The 26,008-nt window shown below is 36.7% G+C and overlaps 1 protein-coding gene across 1 annotated transcript in view; it reads left to right on the top strand.

Moving 5' to 3' along the window:
• Positions 1 to 3,048, top strand: part of LOC109678055 (putative monooxygenase p33MONOX) — a 111,594-nt gene extending 108,546 nt beyond the window's left edge. The window contains exon 6 of the transcript XR_012446261.1: positions 2,847 to 3,048. The gene's annotated coding sequence lies outside the window, so the exon portion shown is untranslated. The remainder of the gene's footprint in view (positions 1 to 2,846) is intronic.
• Positions 3,049 to 26,008: the final 22,960 nt, after the last annotated feature.

A 26,008-nucleotide genomic window follows, 5' to 3' on the forward strand; every position in this document is an offset into this window, starting at 1 on the left:
CTGCAAAAAACTGAAACTAGATCCATGTATATCACCCTATACCAAGATTAACTCAAAATGGATCAAGGATCTTAATATCAGACCCCAAACTCTTAAGTTGATACAAGAAAGAGTAGGAAATACTCTGGAGTTAGTAGGTATAGGTAAGAACTTTCTCAATGAAACCCCAGCAGCACAGCAACTAAGAGATAGCATAGATAAATGGGACCTCATAAAACTAAAAAGCTTCTGTTCATCAAAAGAAATGGTCTCTAAACTGAAGAGAACACCCACAGAGTGGGAGAAAATATTTGCCAGCTACACATCAGACAAAGGACTGATAACAAGAATATATAGGGAACTTAAAAAACTAAATTCTCCCAAAACTAATGAACCAATAAAGAAATGGGCACGTGAACTAAACAGAACTTTCTCAAAAGAAGAAATTCAAATGGCCAGAAAACACATGAAAAAATGCTCACCATCTCTAGCAATAAAGGAAATGCAAATTAAAACCACGCTATGATTCCACCTCACCTCTGTTAGAATAGCCATCATCAGCAACACCACCAACAACAGGTGTTGGCGAGGATGCGGGGAAAAAGGAACCCTCTTACACTGTTGGTGGGAATGTAGACTAGTACAATCACTCTGGAAAAAAATTTGGAGGCTACTTAAAAAGCTGGACATCGATCTACCATTTGATCCAGCAATACCACTCTTGGGGATATACCCAAAAGACTGTTACTCCAGAGGCACCTGCACATCCATGTTTATTGTGGCACTATTCACAATAGCCAAGTTATGGAAACAGCCAAGATGCCCCACCACTGATGAATGGATTAAGAAAATGTGGTATCTATACACAATGGAATTCTATGCAGCCATGAAGAAGAAGAAATGTTATCATTCGCTGGTAAATGGATGGAATTGGAGAACATCATTCTGAGTGAGGTTAGCCTGGCCCAAAAGACCAAAAATCGTATGTTCTCCCTCATATGTGGACATTAGATCAAGGGCAAACACAACAAGGGGATTGGACTATGAGCACATGATAAAAGCGAGAGCACATAAGGGAGGGGTGAGGATAGGTAAGACACCTAAAAAACTAGCTAGCATTTGTTGCCCTTAACGCAGAGAAACTAAAGCAGATACCTTAAAGCAACTGAGGCCAATAGGAAAAGGGGAACAGGTACTAGAGAAAAGGTTAGATCAAAAAGAATTAACCTAGAAGGTAACACCCACGCACAGGAAATCAATGTGAGTCAATGCCCTGTATAGCTATCCTTATCTCAACCAACAAAAACCCTTGTTCCTTCCTATTATTGCTTATACTCTCTCTACAACAAAATTAGAAATAAGGGCAAAATAGTTTCTGCTGGGTATTGGGTGGGGAGAGGGAGGGGGCGGAGTGGGTGGTAAGGGAGGGGGTGGGGGCAGGGGGGAGAAATGAACCAAGCCTTGTATGCACATATGAATAATAAAAGAAAAATGAAAAAAAAATAAGTTGAAAACATCACAGGTAGAAAATAAGCTTGCACACACCTGACTTATTAGACATCACAGCTTAGCATCTTAGTATCCCGTAGGTCAGTGATTGATTCCGTGGTGATCAACTGGCTCACTGGGAGGTCACTTCTGTTGTCAGCATCACCAGAGAGTATGGTGGCTAGTGTAGGAAAGATGAAAATTCAAAATTAGAGGAAAGGAGAGAGGGGGATTAAGAAAGACTAATATAGACAGGTAGTATATAGAAAGGGTATCATAATATAGTAATTTGATCAAAACACATTATATGCATGTATGTAAATATGATGAAACCCTTTTGTACAATTTATTTATGCTAATAAAAAAAGAAATTTGAATTAAAAAAAAGAGAAAAGTAATTTTTAAGAAATTTTTTTTCTGAACAAGGAACAGTAACTTTAGGAAGCCTGATTAATAATAATTAATAATAATTATAATTAATAATCTGAGGACCTAAGGCAGCCGCATGCCTGGAGTGCAAACTTTGCAAAGTTGTAAAGATTGAATATTCAAAAGACTTTCAGGTGGTAATTATCTTAATTTTTTTTATGTTCTGTTCAAATAGAGCTGTTTAACTTTGCCCACTCCTTTTAAAGATGCAATTGAAGCTTACCAGGTCTCAGTGGGCACTGTCTGCCTTGGCTGCTATTTCTCAGGACAGGAAACTGTGGGCAGTCAGGAAGTAAGCCAACAGGCACTTCTATTGCCACTGTCATGTCTTCTGCAACCTTATTAAGAACTCAGTGAGCTGGTCTCTAACACTTGACTCCTGAGCAAGCCAGTAAGCAAAGCCAACAGAGAAAAGGAGACTTCAGACCCCATGAAGGGTCCATTCTGTCTTTATTTCTTTTCTTAACTTCACTCTTTGTAAAAAAATTTATGGGGAATTCCCAGTTCCACATAGTTTCAGGACTACCCCTAACTGTATCAGTACCCATTGATCAATCCTTCTTACTCACACTCCATTTTCCCCAGTCTTTGGTAACCACTTTCTGCTCTGAACTTCTATGAGATCACCTTTTTGAGATTCTATATACAAGTGAGATTATGCCATCCTTGTCCATTTTTGGGGGAATGATACTGAAGTTTGAATTTAGGAGATTATGCTCTCTAGGCAGGTGCTTTACATTTGAGATGTGCTTCAATCCCCATACTTATCTTTCTGTAGCTGAAATTTCAGTTAAGCAGAAATAATGATCTCTAGCTCCATCTCTATTGTAGCAAATAACAGGATTTCACTTGGTTTGGGGGTAGAATAGTATTGTATTTGTTTAATTATATATTTCTTGTATTCTTAAAATGAATAATTAATTAGCTTCATTGATCTCATTCTCTACTAGATTTTTAAAAAATGGCATGCACAAAAAGGAATACCACAGAAATGTAATGAGAAACAGATAAGAGGAAGATGGAGAACAAGGTAGAAGAGAGGAGAAATGGAAAGGAAGAGAAGAAGGAAGAAAAGAGAGATAACTACAGGAATACAACTTAAGCAACTTAATTTTACATTTGTTTCCATGTTATGTCATAGAATTTCAGAAATAAAGATGAAAGAATCTGGGTTAGAATTGTTTCGTTGATCATTGCTGGACATATAGCACATGCTTAGTCAGCATTTATGTAATGAATAACTATTCATCCAACCCTCTGTTAACCACAGACACTGAAGGTGCATTTGCAAAATTTTAAGGAATTCATTCTAAAAATGAATGGTAACAACCCATTTTCCATAAAGTCTAGCATATTGGAACACAAGCAGATTTTTGGTAATATTTAAAGGGGATGTTTGTAATAAAATCCAGTGAACTAGCATTTGAGAAAAGCATAGGAGGAAAAATGTGAACATCAGGAGTAATTAAAAACAATAACAGACGAAAAATATAAATGGGAAAAATCTGTGATGATTTCATTTTATAAGATTATGGTAATAATATCCACAGACATAACCTAGTTTAGGATTATATAAAAATGTGACAATTTAAATTCATTTTCAAATTTCCCTGTGCATAAGGAATGAGCATAGGGAAATTCTGTTCACAAAGAACAACTATTGTTAAGGAAGCAGAAGTTTAATATTCAAACTAGGCTAAGAAAAATTCACCAAAGTGTATGGTTCTTGGTTACAAACAACACAATTTCAGCAGAGCTGTGGTTTATGTCACCTCAAGTAGGACATAAAGCAATCACATTATAATTGACCACTTTCATGTGACAGCCTGAGGTCCAAACTGAGCAAACAATGGTAATAACTCTAAAAAGCAATTAAATGTTTTTAGTCATCAAGCATACGGTTAAATTTTAGCTCCCAAATGATTTGAAAATGAGATAGTTATTGTTTTTTTTCAACAGACAACCATTTTGTAAAATAAGAAGAACTTTAATATGAACAATAAATAAGGAAGCTGGGAGAGGTGCTGCACATATGTAATCCGAGCACTCAGGAGTCAGAGGCAGAAGTATTGCAAGCTTGAGGCCATCTGGGGCTTTATAGGGAGTTCCACCCTTTCTTGTAAGAGAGAGAGGGATAAGTAGGGAGAGAGGAAAGAAGGAAGAAGAAAGGAAGGAAGGAAGAAAGGAAGGGGAGGGAGGAAAGAAGGAAGGAAAAAATTAAAAGGTTAATTAGGTCAGGACTAGTAGCTTACTATTTTTCTGATCAAATAGTTTAAGCTTCAAAGAATCCTATATAATTTCCATAGTGCAGATCTGAACTGCAAAAGCAATTCCTGTAGAACTACAATGGGAATGACTGCTTAAGTACACACCAGCAGAATTAGACAAACACATCACAGGCAGAGAGTTGAGTAGAGCTCAGCCTTAAATCAACCTTAGGGTCTAGGAGATGCTGCTGGAAATTGAGCTTAGTATAGTGGCTGCCTAGCATGCACAAGGCCTTGGGTCCAAAATAAAGTGTTTAGGACACGATGTCGAACTGTGCTAAGTAATTTTGATCAAGATGTAAAGATGCAATAGAACGAAGCAGATTTCAGATATCATTAATATGTCAGTAGTGTGTGGGGCTGTGGCATAATTAATTATATTCCCTCATCGTCAGCTAACTCCTTGGGATCATCAGTTGCAGGAAAAGTTTTTGTAGAATTTTATCACTAGATTTGTAATGACTACTAAAGTTTACATTAATGGGATTTGCAAACTTTAAGGTGGATTTTTATGAAAAACAGCTTAAAATATTGATGATATTCAAGCCTCACACATTCTTTAAATTAAATTTATACATTTTGAAGAAACACAGGGCACTTCATAATTAGTTGTCTTCTTCCCATGGGAACTGGTAAGTAGAGATTTTCCTGTGATGAGTGACCTTAAATAGATGAAGTTTAATGCATTGCATCTCAGGTTCTTCCAGCATGAGAACAGAATTCCTTGGTTGGAGTGAGACAAAACATAGTAAAAAAATCAAATAGAGTTTGGAAAATCCAAAATGTTCCAGAAAGGAGAGCAATGGCAACAACGGAACAGAAGCAGGTGTCCATGAGGGACTGAAGACTGAAGAGTAGGGTAGGGTCCATGGTTCAAGTCACAGAGCCCCTGCCTAGCAAGTGCAGAAAAAGAATGGAAGTGTAATTCATGAGGCAGCAGAAATCAGTTCCAAAGCTTTCCTTCATGGATGTGGCTACTAATTAAGGCAAGAGGCCCTTTAAGACCTTTTGAAATTATTTAGCGCTATTAAAATACGAAGAAGACAACTGGGTGTGGTGACACACAGCTGTAATCCCAGCACATGGAAGGAAGCCTAAGCCAAGAGGATGGAAATTACATATTCATGAAAGAAGAATTTATTTTTAAAAACTAATTGAGAACAATACAATGTGTGATGGTGACAAAATACTGATATCATTATCCAGTATAGCTGCATCTGAAAGCATAGCAAAAGCTAGACAACAAAGATGAGCATAGGATTTCAGTTGGAAGTTTGAGCTCTCCTCCTGCAAACTCCATTTATGGAAAGGAAACAATAAAAACCAACTCTTCAAAGAAGAGATTAAGCTTGGGTTGATGAGCCATGTGACCCGTATCATAGTAAATAAATCTCACTGCATTTTCTTACTCTACCTAGTTTTGAAGGAAGGATTCAAATGGTTACTTTCTCAGTGTAGAAAACAAGGCTAAATCCCACACTCAAACCAGGGAGACTGGAGATTTCTCCCCAAGTCTCAGTGACGCCTGGCAGACCAGGGGCAGCTGTGCCAGGGTCTCATCAGTCCTTGGGAAGCTTCAGCGACATATAAGTTGTGATGCCTCTTCCAGTTATAAAATGAAAGGCAGGGATAGGAAAAGCTCAGAAGCCTGGAAGCCTGGTTTTAAGTCTGAGGTAGACCTTTCCTCATTTGGGAGCCACAATGCTAACAAATATAGCTACATATAGGTTCAAAGGCCACCGGAGCATTTCTCTAATGAAATTGGAATCAAAGACAATTGGCAAAGAGGGAAGAAGCAATTGCAAAACCAAGGCAAATGCCAACATAGAGTACTGACCAAACAGTGAATAGGAGTTTGTTTTTTTTAAACTTCAGTACTAGGATTGAACTCTGGCTGTTGCTTGGTAGGCAAGGACTCTACTACTTGAGCCACATTTCTAGTCCTTTTGCTTTGAGTTGTGTGTTTTACAGATAGGGCATTGTGATTTTGCCTGTCCTGCCATGAAATTATTTTTTCCTACCACCACTTAACCACCTCTTACCTAATAGCTGGGATTACTGATGTGTGTGACCATATCTGGCTTGTTTTTGAGATAGTCTCTTCCTTTTGCCAGAGCAGGCAAAAGGAACCTTGCCTCCTATCAAAAGGAACCTTGATCCTCCTATCTCAGCCTCCTGATTGAGATATACGGATGTGGCATACATCTGTAAAAGTGCCTGGGTTCAAAAAAAGTTCTATTGTTTGGGAACAATGTTAGGTGTTACAGGGAGTGAAATAAAATCCTACAACAAGATATAAAAACAGAAATATCTTTTTTGTTGTTGTTTCTTTACTCTACTTCCCTTAAAATATATTTTGGGCATTTTTCTTGGGCAAAAATAAAATGTAATTAAACAAATAAATAAATTTTTCCTCTTTATATTCACTTAATTTTAAATGCAGACGTTTATATAGTACAATACCCTCAATTTGAATTGCAAATTATTATTCTTGAAAATATTTCACATTAATATAATCAAATAATGTTTAAAAGATCTTTACTTTGAAAGGTGAAAAATCAAAGAGGTTCATAGTGCTGCAAAAGTACTTTCACAAGACTTTGTAAATACTTCTATATAATAAAAAACTTGTAGGAAATTGTGCTTAGGTGAATAATACAGACCTATGAATAAATTAGGATATAAAAATCATAATAAAATGTGGTTTCAATCACTTAAATTCTAGTAAAACATTTATACCCATAATTAAAATGTAATTTTCTACTTGACTATCTTGTATTATATGTATAAATATTTTATAAGTCATGCAACTCATACTAATATATATGCATTTTATGTTAAATTCAACTTTTACTCTATTTACTGAATTATTGAATTAATAATTTTGTTCATAATAAGCCAAGTCACTTAAGGTCATAAGTCTACATTATTGCAAACTTTTTGTAAAACAATATGATTCAAGGTATGTGTTAATAAAGCTTTAGTGAAACAAGCATAAAAGTACCTTTGTTTTCCAGTCTTTTTTTTCATTTTTGTCAAAGAATTCATCCCCAGATTTTCTCACATCTCAATCAGAGATGCAGATTCTGTAGAGCTATGGTACAAGGTTACTGTGTTTATATTTTGAATTTCAATCTATATTCTTTTTCTTTCCTTTTGATGTATTATTTTTTGTGTGATCACTTAAAAACTACAACTAAAGTATTGGTTGAATGATATACATATGCTCATAGTTGCGTAATATGTCTTCGCAATTTGGGATGTATCATCTTGTAATTTGGCAACATTGCAAGCAGTTGAAATTATTTAGCCTGTTGGAGTTTTCATTCTTTCAGAACGATTCATGATTCTGTTAATACATATCAAACATGGTGCCCAAGCTTTTCACTTTTCTCTCTGAGTTTTTACATGTTCCTGTCATCTCTTCTAGATGTTGGTTGTGTCACCAAAGATTTTGTTATGACTTTGCAAAAAAAAAAAAAAAAATTTTTACCTGGACACAGAGTATAAATATCAGTAGATTTAGCTGCCATTTTGCAGTAAATCAGGTTTTACTTAGTTATGTATATGGAGAAAATAGAGAATAGCTTTGAATATTCAAGTTATGAAATCTTTCATGTTTTGGGGAAAAGGGAAAATTGAATTTTTACTCTGCACATTGTATTACCATCTACCACTATAAATCCAGTTTAGTTACTAATTACTCTGAAAGCTAATTGCTAACCTCTTTTTTTATTTTATAACATCTCTGAGCACTTTTTAACTTTTAATAGTTTTTTAATATACAACATACTGTGTTTCATTATTATATTTTTGATATTCGTATGCAATGTCTTTGATCAGATTCACCCCTATTACCTTCTCTTGGCCCCCCTCCCCTCTCTGACTTATGCCCTTCCTCTTTCCAAATATCTGCCTTCTACTTTCATCCCTATTTAAAGTATATATTCTTCATCTGAGAGAAAACATACAATGTGTCTTTCTGACTCTAGCTTATTTCTCCAGTCCATCCATTTTCCTAGGAAGGACACGTTTTTGTTCTTCCTTAGAGCTGAGAAATACTCCACTCTGTATTTGTACCACATTTTCTTTATTGATGAACACTTAGGCTGATTCCATATCTGGCTGTTGTAATAGTGTCAGGATAGACATGGGTGTGCAGGCATTTTCCTTGAATGCTGATTTACATTCCATGGAGTGGATTAGCAGGATCTTAGGGTGTTTCTGTTTTTATTTTTTAGAGAAACCCCTATATTCATTTCCATAGAGGCTGCATTAATGTCCATTCTTGCCAATGGTGTAATTTCTAAGCCTTCCTTTTTCTTGCATCTTTGATTGGCATTTGTTCATCTTTTTTTCTTAGTGGTAGCCTTTCTGACAGGAGTTACATTCATCCTTGTTCATTTATTTGGTTTTTCTTCTTCTGTCTGGAGTGCTCCTCCATGGGCCTTCCTGATGATCAGCTCTTTCTCATCTTCCCCTCTGATTACCCTGAACAAACCAGAGCAAGAGGAATAACTATACTCCTTCTCTGTTGCATTGCTCCACTCAGCATCCTAGCACTATTGATTCCTGGTCTATTGGCTCTGTCCCCTCTTAGGGCTCTGGCTTCTCAGGTAGTCCAGCAACTTCTTGATAGTATCATACTCTTTCTTTTACTGTTTGCAGGAAGTACATGCCACTATGTTATCTCTAGTCAATTAAATTAATAACTTAGGCATCAAAATACTGACAATACCCACCTGGTTCTACACAAACACCTACATACATAAACAACTTGCAAACAAGAATACAAATAAGCCAGACACACATGGCTCATGCTTATAATCCTAGCTACTCATGAGGCTGAGACCTGGAGAACCATCATTCCAAAGCACAAGAACTGATCTCCAAAATAACCAGAGAAAAATGGACTGGAGGTGTGACTCAAACAGTAGGGTGCCTGCTTTGCAAGTGCAAAGCCCTGAGATCAAACACAAGTCCCTCCAAAAAAAAAATAATAATAATACAAATAAATGTGGGGACAAATTATCAAGAGTAAGTGGAGAGTAACAGCTTGAGCATGATTTTTTCTGTTAGTTATAAACAGGATCAAAAGCAAGAAACACAGCTTTCACACACATTCCAGGGTTTATCTCACCATAACACTCTGGAATCCAACACAATATGTAAGTGTAGTGTATAAATGTATGGACATGTGTGTATGTGAGTATCCTTATCTGAGATTGTTAACCTGTGTGAAACTTCAGTTCTCACTGAGTAGTAGATTTTCTCATGCTTACAAACACACAGATCTAACACTTTCTAAATAAAGGCACAGATATCACTATAAAAAGAGATATGTATAGACAATATGTATAGACATAATGGTAATACACAGAAACATGCTATATATAATTAAATATGCACACATACATTGTATGAAAATGTCAATGTTCAAAATGGGTCTGTACCTGTAATTTGTTCTTTGTGTAAGTGATTCTGAAATCTGACCTTCTGCAATGGAAATACATGCTGCAAATGGCCCTTCTCACCTGGAGCAGGTCTCAGCATCCTTAAAATCCAGAGGCCCAAGTACACCATTATAGACAGGGAATGTTGCCATTTTTTAGAATTTGGTCATTGATTCTGATTGCAGTCATATATTTTAACAGCAGAAAATTCAGAAGGGCAAAGACTATGAAAACACATTTTCACTTGGCATTCAATGTATTCACATTTACTACTCTAAGCAACATCAATATTTAAAAATTGTCATGGTTAATGATGTTTCATCTTTGTTCCCTGTGAAACTCTATGCTTCATGCACAAAGTGAGATTTCTTCTTATTTGCATTCCCTACACAAGAAAATCATCAATGATGCTGTGAAAATTTTTACGTCAATGGTGTCATAAACAACTATCTATTGGCTGACTAGTAAGGAACAATGGACTGAAGACAGGAATTATAAATAATGGAAAGTCTCAAAGAAGAGCTTTCTTTTCTAACCTTATCTTATGTGTTTTTAAATTTTTAAAACTTCTAACATATTTAAATCACAAATAAGGCAGACATTATTTTCCTCACTTTTGATCTACTTCTAGCCTCTGGTTCCAAAATGATGCTGTCCCATTTGAGTCACAGAAGGATTATTTCTTCATTTCAACATAAGCAGACTTAACCAATAGAAGTTAGAAGATGCATTTATAAGACTCTTGTTAGTGCAGGTCTGTACTGCAGATGCTTGATTCATTTTTACCATAACACTGCCCAACTTCTGCTAAAGACATGCCACCTTTCACAAATCTCAAGTTTTAACTTTGTCACTTTGAGTAAACATATTTATTCACTTTTACCTTGCTTTTGGGGCACTATTTGCTTTTAGAGAGGCAGATTTTCACAAAATTAACAGAAAGGAAACACAGAACAGATCCCACAATGATTTAAAAAGAATTCATGATATGCACATCTACAGAGCTGTGTAATAAGCATGTGGGAATTTAAAATTTTTGTTTTTGAAATTTCCTTTGATTTAAAAACCATTTATTATTTTGAGCATGCTTCAAAACTTCATGTAATACATCCTCAAATAAAGTGGGCTTACTGTATTTATGACATTAAATGTAATTTCATGCCTTGAAAACATATTGTTATGCCTAAATAAAGATTTTTGGATTCAGAGGATAAATTAGGTTTACAGGGTAATAGTGGAAATCAATCATCAGACAACAATTTTGATATAAAATCTAACATTCATCCAGAAATATTAGACCATGACAAGAGATTACTGAATTGTTAATTTTATAGTCTAAAACAATTATTGGTAAATAAGTGCAATTAAATGCATTAAAGTAATGGACTCTGAAGACATGAGGATGAACAGCGAATTTTTCCAAGGTCACATTTCCCCCTATGTTGGTGATACTTCTATAGTTACATATAACAGGACTTTGGCTATTGAGCATAGGAGGGCATTTTTGGAAATGTATCGGGTAACTCACAGATCAACATGAAAGCATAAAACCAAGCTTAAGAAAAAGGAATGATATAAAAGAAGCTCAAGGGAGTTTCAGAGCAAAATAATGAGAAAGTGTGGATGTCTAAATGGTTTCAAACCATTTCTCTATTCTTGCATTACTTGTCTAGAAACCTTAGAGAAGCCTTGAGCTCACCAGTTAGATAGGATGGAGTATCTTGATTTCCTACTCTCTCAGGTCAATTACTGATGGAAAGAATTTGAACGCAATCATCAAACACAGTATAGATTCTATGCTGCCATAGCACTGGACTTTCCTCTGCCCCCCAAATGCCAGTGGGAGGCATGACTGTTGCATGGCATATACTTGCAGTGACACTCCAATCACATTCACCTGCAGAATATGTATTTTCTTTTGTCTCTGGTTATTTTCTCTTCATCTTCCTCATCTTCCTACTAATCCTGTAAAAATAAATCTTTTATTTCTGTCTTTGAGCAAACTAACCAGTAACTAATTTTAAAATCCACCTTGGTATATTTATCTTCAATTTATGTTTAGAACTAAAAGTACAAAAACAAACCTCCACAAAACACAATGCTCTTTTAACTTTTATAACTGTACTGGGATTTGAACTCAGGACCTTGCTTCTGCTAAGCAGGAGAATTACTGCTTAAGCCACACCTCCAACACTTTTTTTCTGATTATTTTGTAAATATGATACTGCATTTTGCTCAGGCTGTCTAAACCAAGAGCTTCTTATTATAGGCTTCCCACCTTAGCAAAGAGTTGAAAAATACAAATGCTCCTCATTTTATAATGGTGTTATGTCCAATTACAAACCATAAGGAGAAAATATCCTATGTGGAAAATATAATTAATCTTCCAAACCTAAGGACCATAGCAGTAGCTTATCAATGCAGTATACTTTAGAGTGTCAGTGCTGACTGAGACCTGTGCTCACTACCCTTGCCCAGGATCACATAAGAGAACCAGATGCCATATCATTAGACTGAGCAAAGACAGAAGTCAAAAGTTCCAAGTGTAGTTTCTACTGAATATGTATCACTTTCGCATCTAGTTGAAAGTGTATAAATCACATCATCATGAATTGGAGATGAGCTGTGTAGTAAGTTCTTTAGGTAATAATAAAACACAGCATCTAGCACTTTTGTAGTAATTGCATCCCTTACCTGAAGGGTAACCCTCCTAAAAGTAGAGTGCATACTTTAGCATTTCTACCATCACAAAACTGAAATTCTGAAGTTGAACCAATGTAAGTCAGAGACCATCTGTACATTTGTTGAATGAATGAATTAATGTGTTCCTTTGTAACTGATGTCTACTTGCTCATTTAAATAATTCCTACTCATCCTTTAAGCTTTGATACAGGTGTTGTCTCATTCTGATCTCCCAGTCTAGCTTAGTAACTTCCCCTGTGCTTTTATAGAAACTGCATTATCCTTATGTGACAATGATTACCACATAATATTGAAATTTATTTGCAAGATGGGTTTTTTCTCTTGGAATTTTATTGAACCTATAATATAATCTATGGAGCAATGATTTCTTCCTTGTAAATATTTGGGGATGTTTGGTGTTCAAACGAGTCTATATCTTGCCAGAAAAATATGACATTTTTCATTGCCTCTGCCTTTTATGAATTGTTTTTGCCTTGTCACACTGCCTGAACTTCCTGCAAAGTTCAAATGAGGTGATTGATAGTAATGATTTTTGTGTAGTCCCTATATCAAGAAGAAACTCCACATCACACATGAAATATTAAAAATGTTACATGTACATCTATTTTGTGAGATAATATAGTTTTAATTACTCCAATAAAATAAAATGATGCTAAAATGGAAGCACAGAATGACAAATTCCCATTAAGATAATTAGCCAACTTACTTCTATAATACTTAAGAAGTTTTTGATTATGTGTATTATTATATATCTGTATACTTTGCATATAAGCCTTTCCAAAGAACTTAGACTTGTAAATATGATATTTTCCTTCAAAACCAGACATTAAAATAACTTTTCATTTAGAACTCAGCTAAAGTATCTCTCATCTCTATAGTTAGGACTTCTCATTAATTGTCATTGAATTATAGTCATCTTAAAACTTCCTTCAGCTTTTTAAGTTTACTTGATTAAACTGACACTTTTCAACCAGAAAATGTCCTTTAGAACAAGGAGCTGTGTCTGCTTTGTTCAGGACTGTAGCCCAACAGTTCTAGCTCTTTTCTCCAGCACTTGGAAAAGTACTGCCTTTGGCAGTTACTCAGTATTTGTTTACAAACAAATAAAAATAGATAAATCTATCTGATTGGACATATGCAAAGTTATCCTCAAGAATGAAATAACTCTCAAATTCCTACTCAATTGAATAACATTTTGTCAAAAATCATTGGCCAATATATGCACTTAGAAACATTCAAGTCATAGAAGAAAATCTAGCACTGCTCCACGATATCATTGTGCACAGATTTAGCAGACCTTCACCAAGACACGCTTTTTAGCCACAGGAATGGATGGAAACAGGGAATACATTCAATGTGCTTCCCTTGTGGAGCTGTGTGTCTTACATGAGGTCCTTTCACTTCTCTTTACATCTTGGCAAGAATGTCCATGCTGTTTACTCTTTATTGTGTGACTACATCTCCTATGATGTCTTAATTCCTCCTAATTCTATGCTGAAAAGTCCATTTTTTTCAGTATAAAAAAATCTTCCGAAGAATGTATGTGCAATGTAAAAGTGTTCTGATCTAGCAGAGAGTACAGAAATTGTGCTCTTGTGAATATTGCCTGTCTCATTAAAATTAAGAACATGTCATTTTTATGGGTGAGGGTTCATTCAACACTAATTGCTGGAAAACTTTCACTTATTTCTCTCTTTCATGTCACTCAATCCCTAAAAACAAAAACACAAACCAAAAACCTCTTTATGACACGGGCAAAGTGGCTTTCAAACACATACCTGGGCCACTCTCCTACTTTAGATTTTCTAGCCACAAACTAGAGATCACAGATTAAAAATGGGCTTAACCATTTTCCTTGTTAACTTTTCTTTCTTTGGATTGCATCTTTGGCATGTTTTTTAGAACATTACACTTTGAAGGCTTCCCTAGAAAAAAGTACACGGCCAGTGTGGAGCATATTTACATAACTTTGTTCCTAATTGGGAGGCACTTTTCTTCCTTGCGACAGAAACATAAGTGGACCTAAAATAGAGGTCAATTGAGGAAAAAGGAACCCTCTTACACTGTTGGTGGGAATGTAGACTAGTACAACCACTCTGGAAAAAAATTTGGAGGCTACTTAAAAAGCTGGACATCGATCTACCATTTGATCCAGCAATACCACTCTTGGGGATATACCCAAAAGACTGTTACTCCAGAGGCACCTGCACATCCATGTTTATTGCGGCACTATTCACAATAGCCAAGTTATGGAAACAGCCAAGATGCCCCAGCACTGACGAATGGATTAAGAAAATGTGGTATCTATACACAATGGAATTCTATGCAGCCATGAAGAAGAACGAAATGTTATCATTCACTGGTAAATGGATGGAATTGGAGAACATCATTCTGAGTGAGGTTAGCCTGGCCCAAAAGACCAAAAATCGTATGTTCTCCCTCATATGTGGACATTAGATCAAGGGCAAACACAACAATGGTATTAGACTATGAGCACATGATAAAAGCGAGAGCACACAAGGAAGGGGTGAGGATAGGTAAGACACCTAAAAAACTAGCTAGCATTTGTTGCCCTTAATGCAGAGAAACTAAAGCAGATACCTTAAAGCAACTGAGGCCAATAGGAAAAGGGGAACAGGAACTAGAGAAAAGGTTAGATCAAAAAGAATTAACCTAGAAGGTAACACCCATGCACAGGAAATCAATGTGAGTCAATGCCCTGTACAGCTATCCTTATCTGAACCAGCAAAAACCCTTGTTCCTTCCTATTATTGCTTATACTCTCTCTACAACAAAATTAGAAATAAGGGCAAAATAGTTTCTGCTGGGTATTGAGCGGGGGGAGAGGGAGGGGGCGGAGTGGGTGGTAAGGGAGGTGTTGGGGGCTGGGGGGAGAAATGAACCAAGCCTTGTATGCACATATAAGTAATAAAAGAAAAATGAAAATAAATAAATAAATAAATAAATAAAAGAAAGTAGGTACTGATGAAGCAAGTCTGAAATAATGGCTTCTTTTTTTTCAGCTACCCAATCAGGACCTCATAAAGATTTATATAACATTTCTTCAGTATAACATATATTTCTTTCAGAGGTGTCTAAAAGGTTTGCATTTGATATCCTGGGCATTTCTTTTTGTCAATAGATATCAATGGAAATTAAAAGGTTCTATAAAGCTATCCAAGATATGGAATATTACAGCATATCATTTCATTGTCATATATGTCATGTGGTCTTATAAATAACTCTATATATTGAATTCTATCAGGTTCAAATATCTTTAGAATTACAAAACATTTAAACATTGTAAGAAAATAAACTTACATCTCTTAAGAAACAAATAAAATGTGGGTGAAGGATGCAGTGGTGTGGTGTGTGGTGTGTCTGGGGCAAGGGAGGTAGAGTTCTGTTTTAAGTACAAAAGCACATGGAAAGCAGCCCTTGCAGTGGCCTTGGTGTCCAGTGCAAGGGTGAGAAGGTTCATCTTCGAAAAGGAAGTTCCAGGTCCCAGTTGGAATTGCTGATACAAAAACTCAATGAACCAGGAAGTTAGGTATCAATTGTTTCTCAGGAAAATTCAGAATACAAAGTATACCTTTTAAGAAAATAAAAACAATAGTTGAGTATGGCATTTAGAAATTTGTGCTGATTTGGTGTTTTATGTAATACAAAATTTTAAGTGAAATTACTCTATTAGAAAAAGAAATTAGACTTTATTTATTTATTTATTTTTATTTCCTTTATTCACATGTGCATACAATGATTGGGTCATTACTCTACCCTTCCCTCCTCCCCCTCCCTTTCCTGTCACCCCCTCCCTCTCTCCACCACCCTCTTGATTCCAAGCAGATACTGTTTGGGCCTTATCTATAATTTTGTTGAAGAGAGAGTATAAACATTAATAAGGAGGATGAGGGGTTTTTGCTAATTGAGGTAAGGACAGCAATATAGGGAGATTCCTAGTTTTGCTTCCATGTACATATGTATTACTTTCTAAATTGATTCTTCTCGAACTAACCTTTTCTCTAGCTCCTAGTCCCCTTCTTCTATTAGCCTCTGTTGCTTTAAAGTTTCTGCATTAGTTCCTTTGCATTGAAGACATCAAATGCTATCTTTTTTTTTGGGGGGGGTGGGTTACCTACCTGTCCTCATCAGACTTTAAATGAAATTGAGGATGTACAACTCAAAATTCAATTATGGCTTACAATTCTACAAAGTTTAAATCATCCAAAGTGATAAATGATTTTACCATATATGATATCAAACTTTTTGACATTTAATTTATGTTTTTCCAAATATAAAGAATTTAAATAATTAAATTTTAAGACTTACTGAAACACTAAAGAAAATTTATCATGAGGAAAATTGGTGCACTATACCAATTTTTATAAATGGTACATTTATAAAAATGAGTTATAAAAGCTCATATTTAGAGCAAAATGTCTAATGTGATTGTTACTAATTGCTAGATTTATACTTAATAAGTTTTGTAAGAGAATCTAAAGCTTTTAAGAAATTATAGCTTTAACAAATTGAATACTAATTCACAGGCATGAAAAAAATTGATAGCTAACTTTTCTTTCTGACCAGAGACATAACTGACAATCGTTGTCTTCTCAAATGGCTGACTACAGACTCACCAAGCACCTCCTTTCCTGTATCAAGTGCAGTTTTCCTCTTCACTACCTCTTGGTCCCCTTCTCATAGTGGCCTCTGCCAGTTTAAGATTACTATATTCACCCCTTTACAGTGAGTACATCAACCACATTCAAGTCTTGGGTTTCCTTCACTTTCCCTATTCTTCCTGTGCATGTTCTCTCCTTAGTGTTTGACCCATGTCCAATAATACTACTGCATTGTTTTGGGACTATAATCCATATATGATGGAGAACATGCAATTTTGGTTAACTTCACCTAAGATGATGTTCTCCAGTTCCATCTATTTACTTGCGAATAACAAAATTTCATCCTTTTTTGTGGCTGAATATAATTCCACTGTGTATAAAGACTATGTTTTCTTAATCCATTCCTCAGTAGTGGGGCCTCTTGGCTGTTTCCATAGTTTGGCTGTTTTGAATAATGCTTCAGTAAACATGGCATACAGGGCCCTTTTTAATATAACCTGAGTTGCATTCCTTCGGGTCTATCCTTAGGAGTGGTATTGCTGGATCACATGGCACATTTATGTTTAGTTTTTTTAAGAAGCCTCCGTATTGTGTTCAAAAGTGTTGTATTAGCTTACATTCCTACTAGAAGTGTACAAAGGTTCTTTATTCCCTGCATCCTTGCCAACATTTGTGGTTGGTGGTGTTCCTGGTGATAGCTATTCTAACAGAGAGGTGGAATCTCAGTGTGGTTTTGATTAGCATTTCCTTTATGGTCAGAGATGATGAGCATTTTCTCATGTGATTTTTGGCCATTTGGACTTTGGTTGAAATACAACTGTAAGGAAGCAATGCTAAGGGTTTCTCTTTGTAGCTGTCTATATCTCAAACTAGCAAAAATAATATATCTTTCTTATTATTTCTTATGTTTTCTCTTCAACAAAATTGGAGAACGAGATGGTGGAACAGTTTCTGCCAGGAAGTGGAGGGTGAGGGGAGGTGGCCCAAACATGAATAAATATAAAAATGATAAAACAAAAAAAATATAAAACAAAGAGGAGTTTTCTCTGCTAATACTACATATTACATTAGTACTCTGTTGGTTTAATTGTTTAATTGTTCCATCACTGATATCATTGGTGAACAGGGAGGCATGGTTAATATTCTGATTAACTTTATAGGTAACTTTGTACTATATATTTTGTGAATTTTCATAGATTACAGTAGTTCCTCCTTACCTGTTAGGGCTCCATTCAAAGACTTCTAGTGGATTCCGGAAATCACAAATACTCTGGAACTCTGTATATGCTCTGTTTCTTCCTTTGTACCCTGCAGCATTGCCACACAGACAAGAGTTCATATTTCCTTCCATTTTTCATACTTCTGTCTCCTTTGCATCACTACCCCTATCTTTGGGACCATTGTTAAGTAAAACAAGGCTTACTCAAACACAAGTACAATCATCATTACAGTCAATCTAGTGACTGAGATTACTACTAACAAGTAGTTAGTGGGGATACATCATGAGTGATTGGACAAAGGATGACTTATGTTCCGAATGGGATAAGAGGTACTGCCCAATATTTCATCAAGCTAATGAGAACAGGGCACAATTTAAAATTCATTAATTGCCCATTACTAAAAATTTCCATTTTACTTTTAGACCATGGTCAGAAATAGGAAAGTGCAGAAGGTGAAAGTAGACATAAGAGGCAACTACTTTATACAGATTGAAAAGGGGCTTGTTATTCAATAGTGACAGAGCACAGTGTTTTCCTCATTATCCTCGCTAGTGGCCCTAGCTGTGATAAATATATCGCTCCTGATGCCTGCTCTATTTTGCCAATATGACTAAATATACACTTACAGAATCCAGCCACAGTCTAGGAACTCAGCAGAAGGAGGGTAAAGAAAGAACAAAAGATGAAGAGACTGGGAAAACTGCAAAACATATAGGAGAAAAAACTCAGGTTACTGCCACCTCAGGAACACATTGTCTATTTTGACAAAGATCTCCCCATGGAGATAATGTTTTCTGTGAAAGTATAAAAACCAAGGCCTTTCTATGTCTTTCCTTCTGACTAAGTTACACACCCCATTTAATTGGAAGAAAATACAAGTCCTGTGAGCTGCTTCTTATCAGAAATTGCAGAAAGTGTTAGAGGGAGCCAAGGCATATTTCCCACAGGTTTCTGAGACTCCACTATCTGTACAGCACAGTATTGGACTCTTGAGGAAACAAAAATGAGTGAGACACAGTTGCAGCCTTTGAGCAGCTTCCAGAATGTTAGGAGACATGGGCCAAGCACACCAATGGAAACACACATGGACAGCGAGTAGCACAGTGCCCACTTGAAGGAAATGAGGGTTGAGCTTAGGAGGCCTTACCATCCATGAGCAAAGACTCATCTGTTAGTGAGTTTAAGTGAGTCCTCCAAGGTGTGGAGGAGTTTGACAAATAGGAGTCAGGAAAGGGTATTTCGATAAATGAAGTTCTTAAATAAAAGCAAAATAGTTGTGACACTGGAGTTCTCTGACTGTGGCTGCTAGTGTCCAGTTTTTTCCTGTGCAAGTTTTGTGAAAGAGGCAGAGGAAAATGCATGTGCTTGGAATGGCCTCGGTGCTAGAACATGGAAGCAAAATGCACTTCATAGAACACTTGTTGCAGGCTTGCTCACTGAAGCAGTTTCAACAGAAAAGTTCATAGCTAAGGCCTTGCTTATAAGCTTGAAGTGGCTACAAAACTGAGACACAGTAGTGTTGGGAAGACCCCATAGACTAGGAAACCCAGGTAGAAAAACATTGAATTAAAGTTGTGAAGGTTGTCAGAATCAAAAATGGAGTTGCCTTAGCTAAAATGTAATGATGGAGATCTTAATCACAAGCCTGAAAGCAGTAATTATCATAACAATGTCTGCCAGAACCACAGCCTTGTGAAAAGAATATTCTGGGAGGATGTCTGTCCTGCCTCTGCTTGTTTAATCATAGACTGGAATACTCTTGTTATTGATGCTGATAGCCAAGGATATTGTTTTCAAATTAAATGATCAATTCCTACCTTGTTGCCTTCAGAAGTTTCCCTCTGCCTTCTCGCCTTTGAATGTACTCTTGCTTTCCATGCAGTCTTCTCACTTCTTAATAAACAACCTTATTCCTTGGAGAATCTTTCCTCTCTGTCTCTATCTCTCACTCTGGCTATTTCTCTCTCTCTCTCTTTCTCTCCCTCTCTCTCTCTCTCTTTCTCTCTGGTTGTTATCCAGAAGGACAAGTTATACGAACACTTAATAATTTATATTCTATTTCTAACTCACCTATTTCTAATCCTTTGTGTTTCCTCATTATTCAGCAGCCTAGCCCATGTTTTAGTACTCTGTATTTTGAATGTAATGATTCTTCAACAACATGAACAAGACATCATTTGAAATTCTTGCTGTGTGAGTGTGCTTTCCTTAGACTTCATATTAAAGATGTTCAATTTTCCAGTGCTGTTATTATTTCCATGTCAATAGTAAGCCATTATAAATCAAATTAATTAAATGAGACAGTGAGGGCTATAGACCAATAAGAAACTTTTGCTCTCTTTTGTTTTGTGCTATGTTTTCTTCTAGATAATATTTTAATTGTATTCCCTTCCAAATCCCAATAAGTAATTTAGTCTTCAAATGTAACATTTGTTTGATTCCATCAGAAATGTAATTCCCCTCCAGCCTTGGGCAACTCTTGATGCTGCTTAAATTATAAATAAGTTTTCAACAGATAAGCAGAACTGCATATCTGATTTTCTAAGTTTGGGCACAATTGTGGCTTGAGAGAGAGACTTTGGAAAGTCTCATTAGTATATCAAGAGCTGAATTGAGAATTTAGAATAGAATGCCATCTTACACAATATATTTTCCCATCCCATTTGCTCACAGATAAGGTATGATTAAAGGTGAAAAGCATAAATTGAAGTAAGAGATAGTAATTTCTGTGACCTGGCAATAATATATCCATTAATCTGATTGTCTTTAATAATGAGTGTTTTTAAGATGACTTCAAAGACAATTACTCTCCAAAGCTGAGCAGGTACTTCTTGTAAAGTACAATTTTAGGTTGCTGCCAGGCTAGGCATGTGCTCTAAACTGAAAGTAAGACTTGACATCACATAAAATGCACACCAAAACCACATTTGCTGTATTATTTCTATCAAATCACCATGTATTTCAGTCTGACATCTACAAAAATAGAAATAAGAATTTATCTAAAAGGGAAGCAATAGTGTAGTAAAAAGACTTTTGCCCTGTCCTGAGTGGGTATGCTGCATAAGCCTGACTAAGAGCAATGGGGAACAAGAAATAAAACACACACAAACATACAGAAATACAACATAAAACATAAAAGCTGGTGACGGGAGTGCTGCATGTTCCTGATGGGAAATGTGAGCGCCTATCTGAGCCAGACTGTTTATTTTATTAGGGCAGGTACAAGGAAAAGACTAAGGTAAAAATCAAGCTTTAACAATTCTTGATGCAAGGTGAAAAGAATGAGGTTTGGTGGCCTAATTTTCCTAAGGCTACTGAAGCTTAATTATAACACATCAGTTCTGGAATCATCAAGGCACCCAGGACACCATATCTAATGTATTGATTAATCTGGCATCAGGGAGTTTCCTAACAGTTCTGGTACTTTATCTAGTTTTGCATCAGGGGTCTGGTATGGGGACACAGCAGGTTGTATTCTTCAAGGAGATGTGAGAACAAAGGATATGTGAGAACAAAGGTCAAGACACCAGGTGCTGGGAAAATTATGGTAGGAGAGGCTTTGCAAACTTGTACATGGAGAGGCTGTGCAAACTCCATTATATTCCAGTCCAGGGTTCATAACTGGTCCCCAACAGACTTGAAGAAAAGGCAGATGGGTCAATGTTCAAGTTAAACAATAGACAGTCTAAAAGCTCTGAATCCTCCTTTGTTAAATCATCTGAACTTAACCTGCAGCACATGAATGACCCACTGCTTAAAAAGCTGTCTTAAGTCATGAGGGATGAGGCAGATATTCACAGAGGTGTCAGGTATCAATTATTCAGACCTCAGTATTATTACATACAAAGAACAGAATATAAGAAATTACCTGACCTTCCAACAAAAGATAAAATAATGCTAGTAAAATACTGAACTCATAATCCTATTTTGAGTACTACATTAAGTTATACAGATTACACATGTGAAAGTATTTATATAGTTCTGGAGTCTGGCCAATATTCAAAAATATATTTTTCAAAAAACAAAAAGTTCTAATGAAACATAAACTTCTTGATAAAATTTACCTGCATTTGTTCAAATTTGAACCAATGATTTTATGTTACTGGTAGGCAAGGCAAATGCTCTAGACCAAAAGCATGACTAGACATCACATAAAATATTTAATAAAACCACATTTGCTGTACTGGTTCTAGAAAATCACCATAAATTTCAGTCTGGCAAATTTAGATCCATTATTTATCTGATTAAACAAAGCAAAAGATAGATTTTAAAAGATGTGAGAAGATTGTATTGTACGTTCTTATGTAATAAAACTAAGGGTGAAAGATCATTTCAATGAAGATTCAGATCTTTAATCTTGTCTTGAATTTTAAGTTAAAAATTAATAAATACTGAGTGGTAAAAAAGCCTGACATGGAAAGGAAAGACATGGCCTAAGTTCACATTATTTTATAATATTTTCAAATGTGCATGATACAGATTAGTGTAGATAACATCACATGCAAAGGAATTAAGCCACTACAATTAGAATCAGCATAGTCTCCATTGTACCAGTTACCTGTTTCAAAGAACTTTCAAGAATGCACTTCAAAATGGGAAATGTGGAGGAGGGAGGCAAGATGGCAGAGGAATAGAAGCTTTCTCCATGACATCCCATGAACAAGATTAGGATAACAAGAGGTTACATACAGAAAAGCAAAGAAGAGGAAGAACACTGTGAACCACTAAAGATTCACAGGATATCTGAAACAGACAGTGAATTACAAAGACTCCAGAGTAAATCAAGAAATACTTTCAGGCTATGGCCCCAGTTCTTCTTGTGGGGAGAGAAAACTGAAGCCTCCACCTAAAATCAAGCCAGACAGTTGCTGTGACAGAATGGAAGAACAAGCTGGGGGTCAATAACCAAAACATCTGCTAACCCTAATCCCAGTGTGAGGATATGACAGGATCGTAATTCCCCCTGCACAGCCAGCTAGCAGCAAATAAGACAACCCTCTTCAATGCCCATATCTCAGGGAGCTGTAGCAAGGTGCCATCTTGAAAGGGAGCCTCCTGATCAAGTCTGAGTGAGATGGAAGGTGAGGAATTGTGACAACAAGGAGCAGTGCTTCCTCAGAGCATCTTGAGACACCCGGCTAAAGTATATAAGGGATGACTACAGAGATTTCTTATGAAGGAGAGGACTTGGCCTGCAGAGAGATGAGAAGTTAAAGGAAGTGGGCTATGAAATTATGTCCCTGCCTACCTAACCTGTGGAAAATTTCCAAAGCATAGCACATAGCCTTTCCTGGCTGAGAGCTCAGATTTCTGAAGATACTTGCAGACAGAAAAGCTTTGAGACTAAGTAATTTGGTATATTGGAAAAATCATAACCTGGACAGATCCAGGACTCTCAGCCACAGTGTTCCTGAGGAAGTCTGCCACCAGAGGCAGACTTAGAAATGAGAGGTGAACAGGCAATCTGAGGATTGCTGACAGCAGCCTAGAAAGCAACAGAAATGCCCAGAGGTCAGTAGCCTGTTCAAACTCCCACAGTAGTTCCAATGAATAAGGTCAATTTATTTTTTTTTAATTTCTTTTTTTTACTTTTATTATTCATATGTGCATACAAGGCTTGGTTCATTTCTCCCCACTGCCCCCACCCCCTCCCTTACCACCCACTCCACCTCCTCCCCTCCCTCTCCCCCCCACCCCGTCAATACCCAGCAGAAACTATTTTGCCCTTATTTCTAATTTTGTTGTAGAGACAGTATAAGCAATAACAGGAAGGGACAAGGGTTTTTGCTGGTTGAGATAAGGATAGCTATACAGGGCATTGACTCACATTGATTTCCTGTGCGTGGGTGTTACCTTCTAGGTTAATTCTTTTTGATCTAACCTTTTCTCTAGTACCTGTTCCCCTTTTCCTATTGGCCTCAGTGGCATTTAAGGTATCTGCTTTTGTTTCTCTGCGTTAAGGGCAACAAATGCTAGCTAATTTTTTAGGTGTCTTACCTATCCTCACCCCTCCCTTGTATGCTCTCGCTTTTATCGTGTGCTCATAGTCTAATCCCCTTGTTGTTTTTGCCCTTCTAATGTCCACATATGAGGGAGAACATACGATTTTTGGTCTTTTGGGCCAGGCTAACCTCACTCAGAATGATGTTCTCCAATTCCATCCATTTACCAGCGAATGATAACATTTCTTCTTCTTCATGGCTGCATAGAATTCCATTGTGTATAGATACCACATTTTCTTAATCCATTCATCAGTGGTGGGGCATCTTGGCTGTTTCCATAACTTGGCTATTGTGAATAGTGCCGCAATAAACATGGATGTGCAGGTGCCTCTGGAGTAACCTGTGTCACAGTATTTTGGGTATATCCCCAAGAGTGGTATTGCTGGATCAAATGGTAGATCTATGTCTAGCTTTTTAAGTAGCCTCCAATTTTTTTTCCAGAGTTGTTATACTAGTCTACTTCCCCAACAACAGTGTAAGAGGGTTCCTTTTTCCCGCATCCTCGCCAACACCTGTTGTTGGTGGTGTTGCTGATGATGGCTATTCTAACAGGGGTGAGGTGGAATCTTAGTGTGGTTTTAATTTGCATTCCCTTGAATAAGGGCAATGTAAAAAGCAAAGCACTGACTCCCACTGACTGAGAACTCAAGCTAGAGCAGCTACTTGTCTGGAAAAAGCAAAAATCAGCTGAATTACTATGGGGATTTAAAAGGTCACAGTTTAGGGAGTTCCAGGTCATAGAACCACGTTGTCTGCATGGTAGACTGCTACCAGAAGCAGGCATAGAGAAAGAAGTTTTGTATAAGGCAATCTGAAAAGCAGGAAAAGGCCCAGCAGTCAAGTGGCCCTGTCTTTCAAACTACTTACATTCTATTCATTGAAAGAATGGCCCTTCCCATTTAGATCTCCCTGAATTTCAATAAGAAGTCTCATCCTCCTACCTCTGGAGGTCATGCAGACCTAAAAGAACTCAAAGCACACAGCTCTTTAAGAGAAACACATTGGGGAGTGTCAACAATGCTCTCCCAATCTGCTCTCCCCTAAAGTCCCTGCCCACACCCTAAACTAGAAATATAAGGGTTTTGTTTTGTTTTGTTTTTAATTTTCCCCTCATCAAATTTGGTTTTCATTGGTTATCTCTCTACTTTTTCTTTCTGATTTTTCTCCTGTTAAATTTGGTTTCTAATTGTTGGAATTTCTTTCTTTTATTCTCTTTTTTTCCCCTTCTTATATTGGGTAAATATAGTCTGACCAGAAACCAAGCAACATGCAGAGAAGTAGGAGAACTCAGAATTTATTTGACACTGGTGGTCCCAGATGAGCTCATACTCAAAATTCTGGGCCCCGAGCAGTGAAATTACATGATTCTCACAGGGAAGTGCAAGGAATTGGGTTATGATGAATGTGCTGGGTGCTAATAGGTAGGTTCACATTAGGGGTTAGGGATCATGTTTGTTTAGGTGGGAGCAGTTGCAGACCTGTGTCAGGAAGTCTGTTTACAGAAGGAGACAAAGAAAGGCAGGAATGGGTGGTTATATCCACATTGGCCCTTTTATCTTGACGCTGCACCCATTTTATGGCTTAACTTGCCATAACCTGCTCTTAGAGTAATTTTCCTGTTCATTCCCCCTTTTGATGCTTTTCTTACTTGTGAACAAGCATTGTCTTGGGTTCTGTATTTGGTCACCAGGAGATGTAACATTTTTGTCTCCATTCATGAGCTAATGAAGGGAGTTGTAGCATTGAGAATGCAAGGGGCAAATAGGAGGGACAATAGGAGTATGAAAAGAGGACCAGACAAGGGGAGAAGCCAAGAAGCCCAATTCCAGATATCACTCTCTGTTA

This window comes from Castor canadensis, chromosome 3 (genome assembly GCF_047511655.1).
Source record: "Castor canadensis chromosome 3, mCasCan1.hap1v2, whole genome shotgun sequence".
NCBI lineage: Eukaryota > Metazoa > Chordata > Mammalia > Rodentia > Castoridae > Castor > Castor canadensis.